This window comes from Myodes glareolus, chromosome 4 (genome assembly GCF_982192425.1).
Source record: "Myodes glareolus chromosome 4, mMyoGla1.1, whole genome shotgun sequence".
Lineage (NCBI taxonomy): Eukaryota > Metazoa > Chordata > Mammalia > Rodentia > Cricetidae > Myodes > Myodes glareolus.
This window is the reverse complement of record NC_142029.1, coordinates 99,377,731-99,393,637: the sequence shown is the minus strand read 5'-3', so window position 1 is coordinate 99,393,637 and position 15,907 is coordinate 99,377,731. Positions and strand designations below refer to the sequence as shown.

The 15,907-nt window shown below is 50.9% G+C and overlaps 1 protein-coding gene across 4 annotated transcripts in view; it reads left to right on the top strand.

Moving 5' to 3' along the window:
* Window positions 1–2,990: 2,990 nt before the first annotated feature.
* Window positions 2,991–15,907, top strand: part of B3gat1 (beta-1,3-glucuronyltransferase 1) — a 28,060-nt gene continuing 15,143 nt past the window's right edge. The window contains exon 1 of one of the 4 annotated variants that reach the window (XM_048458715.3): window positions 2,991–3,167. The gene's annotated coding sequence lies outside the window, so the exon portion shown is untranslated. The remainder of the gene's footprint in view (window positions 3,168–15,907) is intronic. The other 3 variants (XM_048458714.3, XM_048458717.3, XM_048458716.3) reach the window with 3 other exon arrangements.

Below are 15,907 nucleotides of genomic sequence, written 5' to 3'. Positions count from 1 at the left end.
CACAAGCGTAAGGTAAGACTGAGTATTCATAGCTAATAAGCAGTCTTTGTGTCTTTATTTGGAAGCTGGTTGGTGACCAAAAAGAAAGCCTGCTATAATCTGGGGCCAGGGCATGGCTCATTTGTCTTAGTTCCTTGAATAGTTAGCTAAAAGGAATGGATGGCCTGAAAAGAAATCACCAGTGACAGACCTGGGAAAGAGCAAAGCTCTCTATGAAAGAGGGCCAAGCAGAGAAATCGGTAGAGGAACCACGAACCAGCAACACTAAACCGATTGCTATTCATATTAAATTTGGACACAGGTGATCCAGTTCCAGATGGTTTTTGGTTTTGCATTGCAGATGATGCTTTTAAATGGTACCCTTCTGGGATTCAGATTATGGGAACCGGGGTTTCTGTCCTGCTTTAAATGCGCAATAAATGTGTAACAGCTTGCCCCAGCAGACAGACAGGACCAGAGCTTTGTGTACTAAACATTCTGGTGCTAGGCCTTGGGGGGCCTCTAAGAAGAGGGGTTCTTTCCTACAGAGGAGGGGTGGAATAAGAAAAAATGAGTCATTCATGGAGATCTAGGAGCTGCTCCAGATGTTTGGAGCAAGGACCAAGTTGTGTGGATGCAGGAAATTCAGATGTGGAATGGAAACACTGCTGCCTTTCCTCAAAGAGCATAGGAAAGTGGTAACTATGACTCAGACCCCTGGTGAAGGACTGTTGGGGGTAGCAAGTGAATGAGGCAGGTATGTACACACATTCACACATGCACATGAGGTATATGAGAGACCATTTGTTTTCACTCATTTTTCTGGGCTTACTTGTGTATCTGCTTCTATGTGCACCACTTTGTGGGTACATAGACATGTGTATCTGTGGGTCCATAACCGGGGGATACTGCCAAAATGAAGGCAAGCTGTTGTCTCCTCGCCGACCCTTCTCATACTAATTTTAATATCACATTATTGTTTCAAATTGACTTTATAAATTAATATTAAGAAAACACAAACAGAGCCTGAGGCTAACTTGCAAGACAGGGCTCCAGAATGGGGTTTTATTATCACTGTTGTTCTCGCGAGAATGGTGAGATAAAGGTTGCAGCCATTCCTGTTTCATCTGATTGAACTTCAAGCTAGAGGGAACCAGAGGCCATTCACTGGCCTTGTGGGACCAGACAAGAACCTGACAGCTTACTGGAAGCCTGTCTTATTACTGAAGAGATGGGCCCAGAGAGTGATCTTTGGCCATGACACTTGGCTACTGCCTTCAACCTGTTCATTACTCCACCATTTGTCCTGAATTCCCCACCTGGGGATTGGGCACAGTCCTTGGGGAGAGATGAGGAGTGGGTATGACAGGACACGGGTGGTCCTGTCTGAGGCAGCAGTTTCTCTGTTGGTAAGAGCCAGTTTCCAAAGCCATATCTGCCCTGCCACTCAGTAATTGTAAGTGGTATGGGTAACTCAGAAGGAGATGCAGAGGGGCAGCATGCCCTCCAGGAGCTCCTGGGCATGGAGGAAGGGGAGAAGAGTCTAGAGGAAGTCTCTCCCTAGAGACAAAAATTATATTTTTCTAGCATCTATGAGATGACGCGGTCAGTGGCTCCTGCATCACCTCAGAGTCCTGAACAACAGAAGTGGCTCTGGAGCTGCTAAACCACTCACCTTCGCCCAAGACGAGCACCGGACTGAGGGACTGGTAAAAACCTGAAGACTCAGTGTCAGTCCACAGGTCCAGCAATGCCGAGCTGTGAATCTTTGAATTAAGGAAGGAGAAGACAGCCTGGAGAAAGCACTGACATTGACAGAAACCGCCCTTTGGAGTTTTGAAGAGGACACAGCTAGAGGCCCTGACCACAGGTGTCATTGAGGACTGTCCAGAATGTAACCCTGAAGGAACATGAATGCTGTCTTAGGCTCTGGCAAGTGGCATGGCCTCAGTGCAAACACACACACACACACACACACACACACACACGCACGCACGCACGCACACACACACACACACACACACACACACACACACACACACACACGCCGTTCCCTGCCTCCCAGCTCCCTAGTGCTAAGAAATACCTGGATGGCTTGCCCACCCACCTTGGCCATCTCTTGGTCCCTCTGCACCAGGCAGTGCCTCCTGCCTCCTTGTTAGAATGCCCAGTGCACTGGGGAGGGAGAGGAGAGAGTGACACTCCACCACTTGACAGGCTTTTAAAGAAAGAAACGGTGCCCACAGGTGGGGCCGCCCCACTGGCAGGCTACTGGGTACTCCCATCTCCAACCTATACAATCTACCCAAAGCCAAGCCAAGCGGGGGCCGCACCCTCCTTGGTTTCCTGCTCAGTCTTAGTCCCTTAGAACTGTCCCCTCTCCAGCACCCCACACCCCCAGCATCCCAGCCTTGAAACAATCGCCCTTTGAGAGAGTCTGCCAAGTCAGGGGCCTGAGCAGCCAGGATCGAAGGATGGAGGCGGATGGGCTGGGGGTGCGGGTCGGGCGGGCACGCTCTCTTCTCTCGAGCCAAAGCTGGAGTACCCTGGGCCCCTCCCGCGGCCGCTCCAGCACCCAAAGCCCAAGCCGCCCCTGCGGGAGGGCCACTGCGGGGAGTGCGGGGAGGTGATACCAAGCTAGGGGAGGGGTCCAGTGTCGGCCCCCGCCACAGTCCGCGAGGTTGGTATGGACCGCTAGTGGCTCTGGTCCCGCCGGCAGCTCGCGCTCGCGGGGGCGGGGTGCGTGGGGGCGGGGCGGGAGGCGCTGTCACAGCCGCGGCCGCACCGCGCATCCGCCGCCGCCAGCGCCGAGGGCACCACGCGCTGGCCCGCTCTGCTGGGCTCCGGCCGCGCGCCCCGCCACCCCGGCCCGGGCAGCCCGCGCGTCGCCTCTTGGGGCTCCTTTCGCCGCCCCGCTCCTCGCCGCCCGCGCCCTCCCGAGCGCTCCAGGGCTCCGGCCGCCGCCTGGCTGAGCCCAGAAGCAGCCGGGCGGTGGCAGCGGGCTGGCAGGAGCTGTGGACGAGCGGGCCCGCGGCTATGAAGTGGCCCCCGAGGGCACGGAGCCGAAAAACGCCCAGAGAGAGAAGCGCGCGCATCGCACGGCAGCAGCCTTGGGGCGCTGGGGCCAGAGCATAGGACTGCCACCCACGATGGACCGCGCTGGGGACGATATGGACTCGCCACCGCAGGTCAGTGTCCCGCGCCCCGTGCCCCTATCGCCGCGGTGCACAGAGCCCCTTTATCCGTCCCCATCAGTACCCACGCCATGTACGCCCTCGTGCACGCGCGGTGTGTGTGTGTGTGTGTGTGTGTGTGTGTTTTGCACAAAATGGGGACAACAGGAAAGAGAGGGCCGGCTGCCAGGGCCTGCACCTGAGGGGTTAGGAAATAAAGCTAGGACGCTGCCTGGTCCGCTCCATCAGGATGAAGGCAAAAACTGGTTCTGAGAGTCTTCTAACAACTGGTCTTTTTCTTAGCTATTTTGTCCCTTGCCACCTCAGCAGGTGGTTCCTGGTGGCCCACAGGACCACAGGAGGTGTGGGGGCCAGCTCTAGCCGCACCCCTGCTCACCAGCAGGTACCCCAACCGATCTCCTTTCCTGGGCATTTGCAATTTAATTCTTTTCAGGGTAGCCAAGCGCAGCGTCTTTTCTGTGGGTGTTGAGGCAGTATGTCAAAAGTGACAGCAAATCCCTGATTCCTTCAGTACAGCGAAGAGGAAGGAGGCAGGACCAGGTCGTCACCTTCCTCTGTGCATTTGATCATACAAGTTCAGAAAAAGAAACGGAGATGTGAGACAATAAAGTATTCGATCCCGCACCTCAGGAAACAGCGGCGCCAGCAGCTCAGATCAAGACGCCCCCACACACAGTAACTTGGTCTTGACTGGCTACCACTTTCGCACCCAGGCAGATCTAGTCTTAGGTTATGCGCTCGGTAATAGCGTATAGAAACTGGAGCTGAGGTGACTCCCAGATTTCCACTGCACAGGACCCTGAGAAGGGCCTTTTGTTGACAGTGGCTTCCCCCATGCCTGCGGAGTACTTGTCTATGGAGTGCCCAGTAGGATCTTGATCTTGGACTGTCTGGCACACAGTTTCAAGCAAATGAGCTGGATATAAATGCGCTTAGGAAAGAAATGATGGTGGGGGGCAGGGTTGTAGGGGTTTATGTGTTAATGGCAGGCACATGGCTTCCTAAGTAGCTGGTGGTGTGGTGCATATTTAGCTATGTAGGGCTATTGATCTAGGTCTTCTCTTCTAGGTCTTCTCTCCTTACATCTCATTTCTTCTGTCAAGAGTCACTACAGAGCAGAAGCATTTCCTTTTAGAACCTGCTCAGTTGGTGACCACTCTTGACTGCCCTGAACCAAACCTTGAGTCCTCTCTGTGTTCATGCAGGATAAAGATCCTTCCCCCATGAAACCCTCACAAAACCTCCCACTCTATTCACTTCACTTCCAGGATCTCCGAAGGTCTTGGGGTTGCATGCCGTCTCCTCCCTGCCTCTTTCAACAAGAGCAAAATGCTTCCTGGGGGAGGGGACCAGAAGAATGAATGCGTTTGTGCCCTTGCTTGGCATCGAGGCCATTGTCTTGCTGCTCCTATTTGTAGAGCTGCTCCCCCAAGTGCTTAGGGATCATCTGTGTCTGTGGATGGGCTGGATATGTGCGTGTGTTTCTGGATGGGATGCTACTTCATGCTCCACCTGAAGCCTGGGGCAGGTAAATCATTAAAGGAGACTCCACGACAGAATGGGAGCCTGTAGCAGGGAACAGCTGCCCAGAGGAAGAAGCCCATTTCTTCTATTCAGACTTTTTAATAGACTTGGATTTTCTCCCCACCATTTTTAGGGAAGGGGACCAAGTCTACTGTGCCTTCATGATACGGATGGAGCCCAGAGTGATGAAATTTTGTAAGGATAAGATATGGAAGAGGGTGAGCTAACCAAGGAACCAGGCTCTGAGCCAGGGATTCTGGTGGCCCCATGTGGTTCTAAAAGAAGATTGAGGATTCCCGGTGCTCCTGGGCCTGACTTCTGTAGGAGAGGTGAGGCCTCAGCAAAAGGAGAAATCGGAGCCTGAGACAGGCAATGAGAAGGAAGCAGAGTGAAACTTTAGGCGAGGTGTGGCAGAAGTTGGAATCTACAAAGCCTTCCTCTGCAAGTTTGCAGTATCCCAACGTTGTCAGTCATCCTCTCCTGGGGAGACCCCTCCCTAGAGCTGGTGGACGGTCTACCGAGAAAGACTGATGGAGTCAGGATGATTCACAACAGGGATAGGTCATGGACTAAAAAGCAAAGTGTTCCAGCAGTATGAAGGAGATCTTCCTGCTGTGCTTTTGCCCATCTCACCTAGTCCTGGAACGCAGCGTGATGGGGGAGAAGGCAGAGCATGGGCAAGCCTGAGGGAACCCTAGGGAAGAGGGAGAGAACCCTTCTCCATGTAGCATCCTTCTTGCCAGGGCTCCAGACAAGATCTTTGGCAATCCCCCAAAGACCAGCAAAGAGACATGGTCATGGTAGAGAGGACACAGGCTGCTAGATGGGCTCACCGAAGTCCTGCATGTCAGTATCTCTATTCCCTGCTAAGTGAAGACTTGGAGGAGAAAGGAGTCCTCTAAGGCATGTTTTCCTGATGGCCTGCAAATTGGGAGACCATCATCCTTTTTGACTGTTGAGTCCATGGCTATGAATGTTATATTGTGTGTGTGTGTGTGTGTGTGTGTGTGTGTTGCATTCTGCTTTCATGCCCTACCTCTCCCAGTATCTGGACAACTCTACAATGGGAAGGCCAGTGGTCAGGCCTGGCCAGTTCAGGCTGGCCCCCTCCAAACCATCTATGGAGATCCCTTTCCCTATTCAGACCTCCTACAGTCAGGCTCCCTCCCACCTTAACCCATGTAGGTATCTAACCTCTGACTTTGAACTAGACCCAACTCTTTCTGGTCCAGAACCAAATTACCCAGAGCATCTCTCCACTAAAGAGCAGCAAGAATGATATCCTCATACCTAATGACTTGTCACTGTAGTCATTCCATATTACCAGCAAATGGTTATCTACAATTTTTTTTTTGAGATTTACAAACACTCTAAATCTATGACCACTTACCCTCCATGCTGGAAGGTGATTATGTCCAGAAGACACCCCGAGTTCAGTCCACTTGCATTGGCTCTCCATACCTACCGTGGCCCAGGCTCTGTCCCTGGTGACGAGGACATACTGCATCAGACGGTCTAAACCCTGTGCTTCTATTTAGCTTTGGGAAGGTTGTGTGGATTGCTTGCATTTTTCCCCTGCAGCCACAGCAAATTTACTTTTCTAATGAGGTTTAGCTCTGGCCAATATTAAAATGAGTCTGTGCTCCCTGCACACACACCAGCTGACAGCAGCACGGGAGGCAGGTTCTGCGCCAAGCTCCTGGCGTGGATTAAGGCTTTGCCATCACCAATAAGCTCCAAAGTGGAGATGCTAAGCCTGGATCAAGAGCTGGATGGGTTGAAGGACTCACCATGCCCAAGAGGCTGGAGGTCTTCGGCTCAGTGTGCAGAACCACAGGCAAGGTTTTGCTTCTCATGTGTATAAACTCTGTAGTCTAGCCACATGCTTGTGTGGAGGAAAGTGGACAGGGAGGGAGGGCAGAAAGGACAGAGACAAACATCTTGATGGTCAGTAGTGTCTCAGTGCCAGAGATCAACTCCCCATTCCCACAGTGTGACCTGGACCCTAAGGGTGATGCTCCATCATCTCTATCCAGCCTGGCTTCCTTGTTTCTAGGCCAGATGAGGATCTGCCCACTGGGGCCAGATCTAATTCTCTAAGCTCAGGGTTATTGGGGCTAGTTGTTTGACTGTGGTTTGGAGCTTGCAACAAGCAATGTTGAGTGTTGGAAGGACTGCTTCCCTTGGCACACCAAGCAGTCTCTCACCACCCCAGTCATAGTTCAAGGGCTCAAGAATCACCTGTGGCCAATGGGTGCCATCTTCAACAATACATTCTGAATGCTGCCTGCAGCCCAGAAAGCCCTTAAACGTACCTTTGCAGAGAGGGTTTGGCATAGCGTGGTCGCAGGAACCTCAGTGACTGGACTCAACTCCAACCTCTGCCTCATCTTCACCGTATGGCCTTGGGGTGCTGCTCACCTCTCTGTGCCTCTGATTCCCCATCTCTGAAATGGGAGTACTATTAAGATGTTGAGGAGGGATGAGTCATTGCAGTTCATCGTGCTAATCGCTCAGAACGCACAGTAGCGGGTGCTTTTTGGTTTTCTGAAAACAGAAAGCAATTTGTATTCTTCATTTATTTAGCAATTCACAGAAGCACTTGCTGAGCAGCCCCCTCTGTGCCAGGCTGTCGGCCATCAGCACGTGGCCTTGCCTGCAACACCAACCTCTCCAGAGCCTCTATTTTCTGACCCGAGATGGAATATGACCCTAGGGACAAAATATGACTGGGAGTGTGTCCTTACTTGAAATGATTGATGATCTTTCTGTATGAAGATGAGGAAAACAGAAATTTTGGCTCACAGGAGTAGCACGCCACACACACACACACACACACACACACACACACACACACACACACACCAGCATCTAGGTTTAGCCACAAGGTCAGCCACTGTGACATCTTGCTGAGTGAGATAAAGGGATTTGAGGGGGCTCTTTCTGGGTCTACTCCCATCCCTGGTCTTGAGAATAGCAAAGCCAGGAGGCTGTGGCCCTGAACTCAATGGAGGACAGAAGCCAGGAAGGGTCTTGCCAAGCAGGAATCAGCTGTCACCTACCCAGCAACTGTGTGAGTGAAAGAACCAGCAGAGCCCTAAGTTATTGCCCGAGGTGGGTCGGTAACTTACTGGTGTGGCAGAACCTGTCAGGGACCTGTCTCATCATCCAAAGTCTGAAAGGCAGGAACCCAATAGCACATGCCCACTCAGCAAGAAGTCACACCGCACAGGTCCTCTGCAGCACACCCCAGGAGCCCGTGTCCCAGAGGTGGAAAGCAGAGGTGAGACAGCAAACAATGAGCCTGTGAGGAGCTGGTACATGAGTGTTCGGGCTGCCTGGGCCATCAGGCTTCCCCAGCACTGGGCTCTGCGACCCAGGCTGCTTTCTACACTTGTAGATGATGGGGCAGTTGCTACAGTGGCCCCACCCTTGTCTAAGACCACCCACCCAAGCCTATGCGTCTTCTCCCACACCATGCTCTAACTTTCCTGACACCCTGGTGACTGTCATTGGTGAAACAGAGGTAGGTGAGGGGCTGGGATCCTCACTGGCTTAAGACTTAACTACTCTTAGGCCAGGTCTGCAGCTTTCTGATTTGGAATCATGTTCTTGAGCCTCGGAGATTTGGCAATCATGTTCACCCCCAGACCTCACATCATCACTGCCCTGGCACCCCGTCATAGCAAAGCTGCTTCCAGGAGGTGTTGGTTCTTGGTCCCCTGGGAAGCACAGGGAATGAAGTGAGCCATATAACATCAAGGAAGATGCTGTACTTCAGAGATATTTCCGTGGCTATCCTAGGTGATAGCTGTTTTTTTACCTCAGCATCCTTCATGTCCTTCCTATCAGCTTCATCAATTCCCTCTCTCCCATCCCACCTTCCTTTGCCTACAGACCTCACAGTAGACGTGGCACTGTTCTCAGAGACTGAGGGGCTGACCTGCTGGCCCCCACACTGCTCAGCCACAGGCCGGGGACCCTGGTTCTGTAGCCTGCTTAGGATGATGAACAGCCTCCAGGCATGTGATTTTCTTTCTCCGTCAGAGTTTCTGAACTTAAGCTGACGTATTACTCTCCTAACTCATCACTTGTCGATATTAACTTCTTCTCCCCCTCATAAATCTCCCTCTGTGTCTCAGAGCAAGCGGCCGCTGCTCTAGCCTCCTCCCCCCGCCAGGCTACCGGCTGCTGCTGTGTGTGAATACCCATTGTCCTAATGGGTGCACCCATAGGTGTGTTCTGAACCGATTTCTTCAAGGTGACATTCCCAAGAGACAACCAGAAGGTACTGAGAGACTCACCTGGTATCACAAAGGACACCAAGCCTAACCCAGCTTCAGGGGAAACGAGCTGGACCTCCTTCTTCAGTGCCCTGGGCCTGTGGGGATGTCCTTGTTGGCCAGGTCTAAATGGCTCATGTGTGCAACAAGCTCTTTTTAATTTACTATGTTAAGAAAAAATATGTGACATAAAACTTACCGTCTTAGCCATTTTAAGTTTGTAGTTCAGTAGTCAAATACAGTCACTGTTTTATAAAGCCAGTCTCCATCTTGCAGACTGCAACCTCTCCATCTGCTGAACGCCACTACCCTGGCCCTGGGCTTCCACCTTACGCGAGGTACATCATACGTTCGCTCTTTGTCCTTTCGTGCTTAGTCGTTTCTCTTACGAGGTCCTCCAAGCTCATCTACGATTTGGCAACATGTGTCAGAATCTCCCCCCTCTGAAAGGCTGAGTGATGTTCCACCGTGTGCACATGCAACATTTTATTTAAACATTCATTCCATGGGCTGGTTCTTTGCTGCCAAGCATGGAGTACAAAGTGCTGGATCGATGACAGTTGGCCCTAACTGCCCTTCCTGATGCACGAAGCACCCAGCAGATATATTGGTACTCAGAGTAAAGTTATGTGCTAGATGTCATAGGAGCATAAAGCGGGCAGGAGAGCCCCATTTTATCTGGTGTCTGTTTGGGCCTCTGTTTGCTCCTTCCGGCCGTCCTGTGTTTCCTAAGCATCCTCAGGTGTTCGGTCCCCAAGATGAGTATGACTTTCCTAGTCCTGGGAGCTAAGGAGCTTAGCGAGTGCTGGGACAGACAAAGGGATGAGTCTTCCACACATCCTGATGCCACAAAGGATGCCAATGTCCTGCACCACCATCACACCTACTGTCTTCCTGGAGCCCTAAAGATGACATCTACCTGCCTTTTTCAGATATTTGTCTGGACCCAGAGCCCGTGAGGTCCTGACAAACCCTCTCTGGGGGTGTAGCATGCAAAGCTGCCTTTAGCGTGTGCCTTTGCGCTATCCAGGCTCCTTCCCCGAGAGGTGATCAGTGATGTATAGCCACCCTGCAGCCTGCCGTGTAATATACAGCCCATGACACACATAGATAGTGTCAGCATAATCTCCACATGTGGGAATGAGATTTAAGGGGCCCTCCATTCATCACATCCACACCTGCTGTGTTTGCAAGGAGTGGCGCACACAAGCTGACCGCTCTGGCTAATACACATTTATTAGCATGCTCGCCCAACCACCTTCAGCACCTCACGTTAACTGTTTCTTGTCCTGTCGGTGGGGACAGCTGATGCCACACAATATGAACCTTAGGGACAGAGCAGACATGCTAAGAGAGAGAGCTTAGAGTTGGGGGTAACAAGAATGAAGGTCCCAGGGACCTACAACCTGGGGTAAAAGGACAGGGAAATATTGTATGCAGGAGTCCCTAGCCCTAGATTCCCCACTGATGTATCTTAATGTCTTAACAGCTTTGGCCGTAGGACCTACAGAAATCCGTAGACCTTCTTTAGTTGGGCATCTTGGAAGCTAGACAGACTACCCTGTGCAGGAAGAAAGGAAGGAAGAAATAGTCCTCAGCAGAGGACGGACCACAGAGCAGCCAGTGTCTGACTCTCGTCTCCACTGGCCTTTAGTCCCAAGTCTCTGCTACTCAGAGTGAAAAAGCAGCGCCCTCCTAAGGCTGTAATGGAGAATGCATGGTAAAGGGCTTTGGGATTTTTTAAAGGAAGCCTGCCATGAACAAAGGCAAAGTGAACCAGGGCCATGGTGCCAGGTTCCAGGCAACACAACACATGGGAAGCCTACCTGCCTCAGCCCCCCCACCCCCCACCCCATTTATCATGTAACTGTATGGCGGCAACTTACATTTGCAGAAGCTGAAATCACTGCATCCCTGCACCACCTAGCTCTATGGAAGGAGGGATATGCTAGAAACACTGCCCAGCAAGCAGTTGGTGCTGACCCCTGGAAATAACTGGAGTATCCCCTTCTCTGCATCTTCTCTAGCTTGTGGGTTCCAACTAAATTTTTAAGTTTTTATTAGCATATATTAATTTTATATAACAATGTGTTTTGATATTTCCATGCATATGTAGAATGTACTTTGATAATGCTGTTATCCTTTCATGGCCCCTCCCACTCCTGGAGTTCTGTGTTTAAAACAAGGTGATAGCGCTGGCTGCCACTGTTATATTTTTCACGGTCTAAGAAATTGGAGTGCTAATTGTGAACCAGATGCTCCCCACGGATTCCCTCAACTAACTACCAATCGCCCCACTGAGTTTTACAGTCAAGGAAACTGAGCTTCAGAGATGTTGGTGGTGTTTCTGCTTTGTGTTGGGCCCAGAGTTCCAGGTAGGGATGCACAGGTTTGACCTAGGGGACAAACATCAAATCCAGCAAGTGCATGGCAGCTGACAAAGCTCAGCATCTGATGACTGTATACCGGGTGCTTGGGCTTGGGTGGGGCAGGAGTAAGGCTAGGAAGGCACAGGGCTCAGGGGCATCTCACCTTGCCAGCACCCTTCTCTAAACACAGCACAGGCATCAGTACCAAGGGAATGTGAGGCAAAGGATGGCCCAGGACACTACCAGAGTGAGAAGGACAGAGCTGGGGGAGAGAAGGGGTGCCAGCTGATCCATCCTCCCTCTGGGACACAAAGTCCTCAAATAACTTGAAAGGCCCTGCATGTTCTTCTAATATACTCAAGGTTCAGACGCATGGTTCCAGGTGAGACCCACCCTGTGTTCTTGGACCTGCTTGGTCCCAGTACCCAGTTCTAGAAAGGATCCAGTAGGTCTCTTGCCAGGTTCCACCTTAGATACAGTCGCCCTCACCCCTACTTCATTCAAGCAACATAGTCATGGGCTGTCCTCTATCTTGAGGGTCTCATAGGGCAAAGGCAGTGTCTCTCCCTACCGCAGAGCCAATGATTCCGGGGGCATTGCAGTGTTTCTCAATTTAGGACCATTCCCTGCCAACTGTTGGAGCATGGCAGGCTGGCAGAGGGGGAGATGAGGCCTCCTGGCCTGCTGCCCACGTGGCTTCTGCTGCTTCTGGTTTTGAGCAGCTGTAGCTCTACTAGTCCCTGCTGCCTGCCTGGGAGAAAAATCGGCTGAGTCCCTCCTCTGCTAAACAGGCATCCATTGGTAGTGCTAGCCCAGCTGGTATTCACTCACTGGAGACCCAGCCATCCCACAGATGTCCTGAGCAGCCCACAGGCCTCTCATGGGGCACTAAGCATTACAGTAGGCTGGGTGGAGAGATTCTCCCAAACCAGAATGGGTAAGTACTTAATAAAGAGAATGTTGCTAGACTGTGGAGAATCTAAAGGCAGGACAAAACCCTCATGTGGTCCTTTGTGGCGCTGAATGAAGTACGCTGCCAGTCCTGTGCCTGTCTCCAGGTAGTAAGGTGAGGTGGGTGGGGAGAGGATATGAGATGGCTCCTGATTGGAGCAAGTCAGACTAGCTCCCAAAGAGCTCATAATGCAGGAGGGAACACTGCCATTTGGATTTGCTAGCTCTCGAAGGTTGATCGTGAAGCCTGGGAGAAGGCTGGTGACCCACTCAGGGAAGGGAAGAAAGAAAAGCACCCCTCTCCGCTCAACACCCACTCCCCGCTCAGCACCTCCAGGAGGGTTGAGCCGTGGGTCCTGGGTCTTTGGTGATACCCAGTTGCCCCGCAGTCTGCCAGCGGCTGATCTGTTGGCCCCTGTGAGTTATCGCATCCTCTCATCACGCTTTTAAACCTGTCCTATTTGAGAATGGTTTTTTAAAGTATACAGGTCGCACCAGCTTTGGTGAGCCAGGGGCAAGGGAATCTCAGTTTCTCATTTGTTATTCGAATATGCAGCTTTAACAGGGAAGAGCCCTTTGTCACAGACCTGAGAGGGAGGACTTGCCACTCTCAAGCAGGAGACTATCCCAACAGGCAGCCAACCACAGATTTTAGTTAAAAGAGATGTGGTTGAGTCACACTATCTGTTACTGGGACAGTTGAGGAAATGTAACCCCTGCCCCGTGCCTCACCTTCTTTGTCTATTAAAAAAGAAAGAAAGAAAAGATTTGGAATCATAAGGGTTTAATGATTAAATGAGATAAACAGCACAAGAGAACTTGGGAACCACCCTCATGAAATCTTTAGAGGGCTGCCTCCTCCTCCAGCACTGCAGAGAGAGCACACTGGCATGTTGGCATCATCTCTTCTATAATAGTCCCAGGCCCAAGCATTGGAAGCCAAGGGCACCTGAGATAGCCTTTCATTCCAACAGAGACCCAATCACAAGATTACCCAAGAGACCTAAGAAGCCATAACCAAAACTGAACGAGCTGTAAACACATGCTCTGTCACCCAGGTGGCATGCTAGACCTCTGCTCACATGTGCAAGTACGTGTGTGTGTCATGAAGAGAATTCTCACCCTCTGAAATCACTCTTAGTTGCTCTGTGGTTTGCCATCAGTCTTGATGTGTTGTCGGGATGAAAGGCTCAGTCGCAACCCCTTTCTAGATTTTAATTATAAATATCAAACCTACGAAGGTGAAGGGCGGAGATCTGAGACACCTTTTCTGAAAGAACACTTTCTACCCTATCAGCTCCTTAAGGGCAGTGGGGAGAAGCACAGTGCCTGATCTGATGCCAGGCTTCCACCTCCCGGGGTCTATAACAGTCACTGGACACAGGTGCTCACCCCCAGGCACACCAAGCAATTGCAGAAGCCTGGCAACTAGAAGTAGGGGAGGGAAGGGGGGTGGATGTCACGGCAGGGAGGCAGATTTTCAGTGGAAGAAGAGTCATGGGTTGGAAGGGCCCTCTAGGCTTCCTCTCAGAACATTTGTAAGCCCCTTTCCCTGGGGCTAGCCTTGACCCTGACTCTGGTCTGTGCCTTCAAGTCACGTGGTAAAGCCAAGGTTAGTCCTTGAGAAGGAACTGTCTCTGACTAGCCCAATCTCTCCCTTTCTACCTGCTCTTTTAAGGGAGCCCTGGGGGACCAACTGGAGTATCACTAGAAGTAATCAAAGGGAAGCAAGCTAGGAATCCCATGCCAGACCCATCCCAGGCTAAGTGGATCACAGTTCCAGGAAGGTCTGTTTATTGGTACCAGCTACATGATAGATTTGTTTATGCTAATTTTTCCTAACTACCTAATAAATAACCTACCTGGGGAAACACCATTTTAGTCCCATGAGAAAGTTCAACAAAGTCCCCTTGCCACAGTGTAGGAGGAGAGAGGTTCGCAAGATGCCCAGGGCCCAAGCTCTTGCATTGTTGAACCATTCCTCCCTGGATCACTCTTCCTAGGCAGAGGAAAGAGAAAGGAGCTGGCAGAGAGGTCATAGACGATGATAAAACATATGGCTTGGCTGGTCCTCGAGGTTACTGGTTACTGGTGAGATCTGTGATGGTTAGACAAGAACTAAGGAGCTAAAAATGGGGTGGACCACCTGGCTGCTTGTGGTAGGCAGGCAGCCTCTATGCTGGCCCCACAATCTTTAACTCCAAGGGATCATATATCAATATCCTTCCATTCCTCTCACTAGCCTCTAGCCAATAAAATATGGTTACCACTACCACAGTTAGATTCCATCATGTAGGACTTCAATTAACTCTGGGCTCTCTCCTTGCTGAACTCATACAGTAAGAAGCCAAACAGAAGAGAGCCTCATATGACAAGGTGCTCTGACATAGACAGGCTATAGGAGGTAAGCAGTAAGCACCTAGGGCCCCAGTGAGTTTTACCAACAACCCAAGTACTCATGGAAACAGATTCTTCCCCAGTCAGTCCTACAGATGAAAATGCAGCCCAGCCAATCCTTTGGTGAGACTTTGGCAACCCAAGCCTAGAGTCCTGACCTCAGACAATGAAGACAGCAAATACATGCTAATTAAGTTCCTGAGTATATAGTAAATTATTAGATAGCAATAACTAATGAATTTGACTCCCCGTGGGTGGTGAATTCCCTCCTAAAGTTGGCATGGCTTGTAGAAGAAGCCCATGGCAAGGAAGAAGAGATAACAACAGAGAAGAACAATGGAGGAGGGAGAAACTGGACCTCTGTCTGGCCTCAGATTAGAATGTAGGGTTCTTTACACACCGGGACTTTCTCCCGCATCATGGGGGCAAACGCTGAATGACCTATTATTGGTCGTTACACACCTTCCCCCACCCAACCACCGAACTCTGTCCCCTCAGCCTAAGCAGTCATTCATCATACCTCTGCGGCATGGTGGCTCCTAACTGGCGCTGCTCTGTGGACTGCCTGACCATCTCCAGCTGTCCTCAGTTCTCCAACAGCTCTCCAGCTGCTGTGACCTGTTTGGCTCTATTGTTAATGCCCTGCCTGTTTATACTCAACAATAGGCGTGGACATCTGATGGTCCCACAAGACAAAATATGGGTGTTTGATTAAGGTCCTCCTGCATAGAAGCTCCATGGAAGGTGGATGTCTCATGTATTTTGGTCTACAGATCACTAGCATAACGCAGGCAGCCTCAGGAAACCCAGCCAGGACCATTATTTATTTTGTTTAAATTTCTGCCATGGACTAGAGAGGACTCAGGATTGCAGAGGACCATGCAAGGCTAAAACCCAATTTCCATTTTTTCACATACTCATAATCTAAATCTAATTCAAGGTTATTTCTAGAAAATAAATATAAAGGAATAACTTCAAAAACTTCAGCATACCCCATGGTTTTTGACACTGCTGGACTGCAAGAAATACCACTGTTCACACCAAATCTGTGGTAACATAATACTTCCATCTTCTTGAGTCCTCAGCTTGGTTTCCAGGCAGGAAGGAGACAACATGACAGGAGACGAGAGCCTCACGTTGCCCTACCTGTCAAAGTCTCACATGTGCCAGGAAGCGAGGGCCAGACCACAAAACAGGAGGACATCACCAT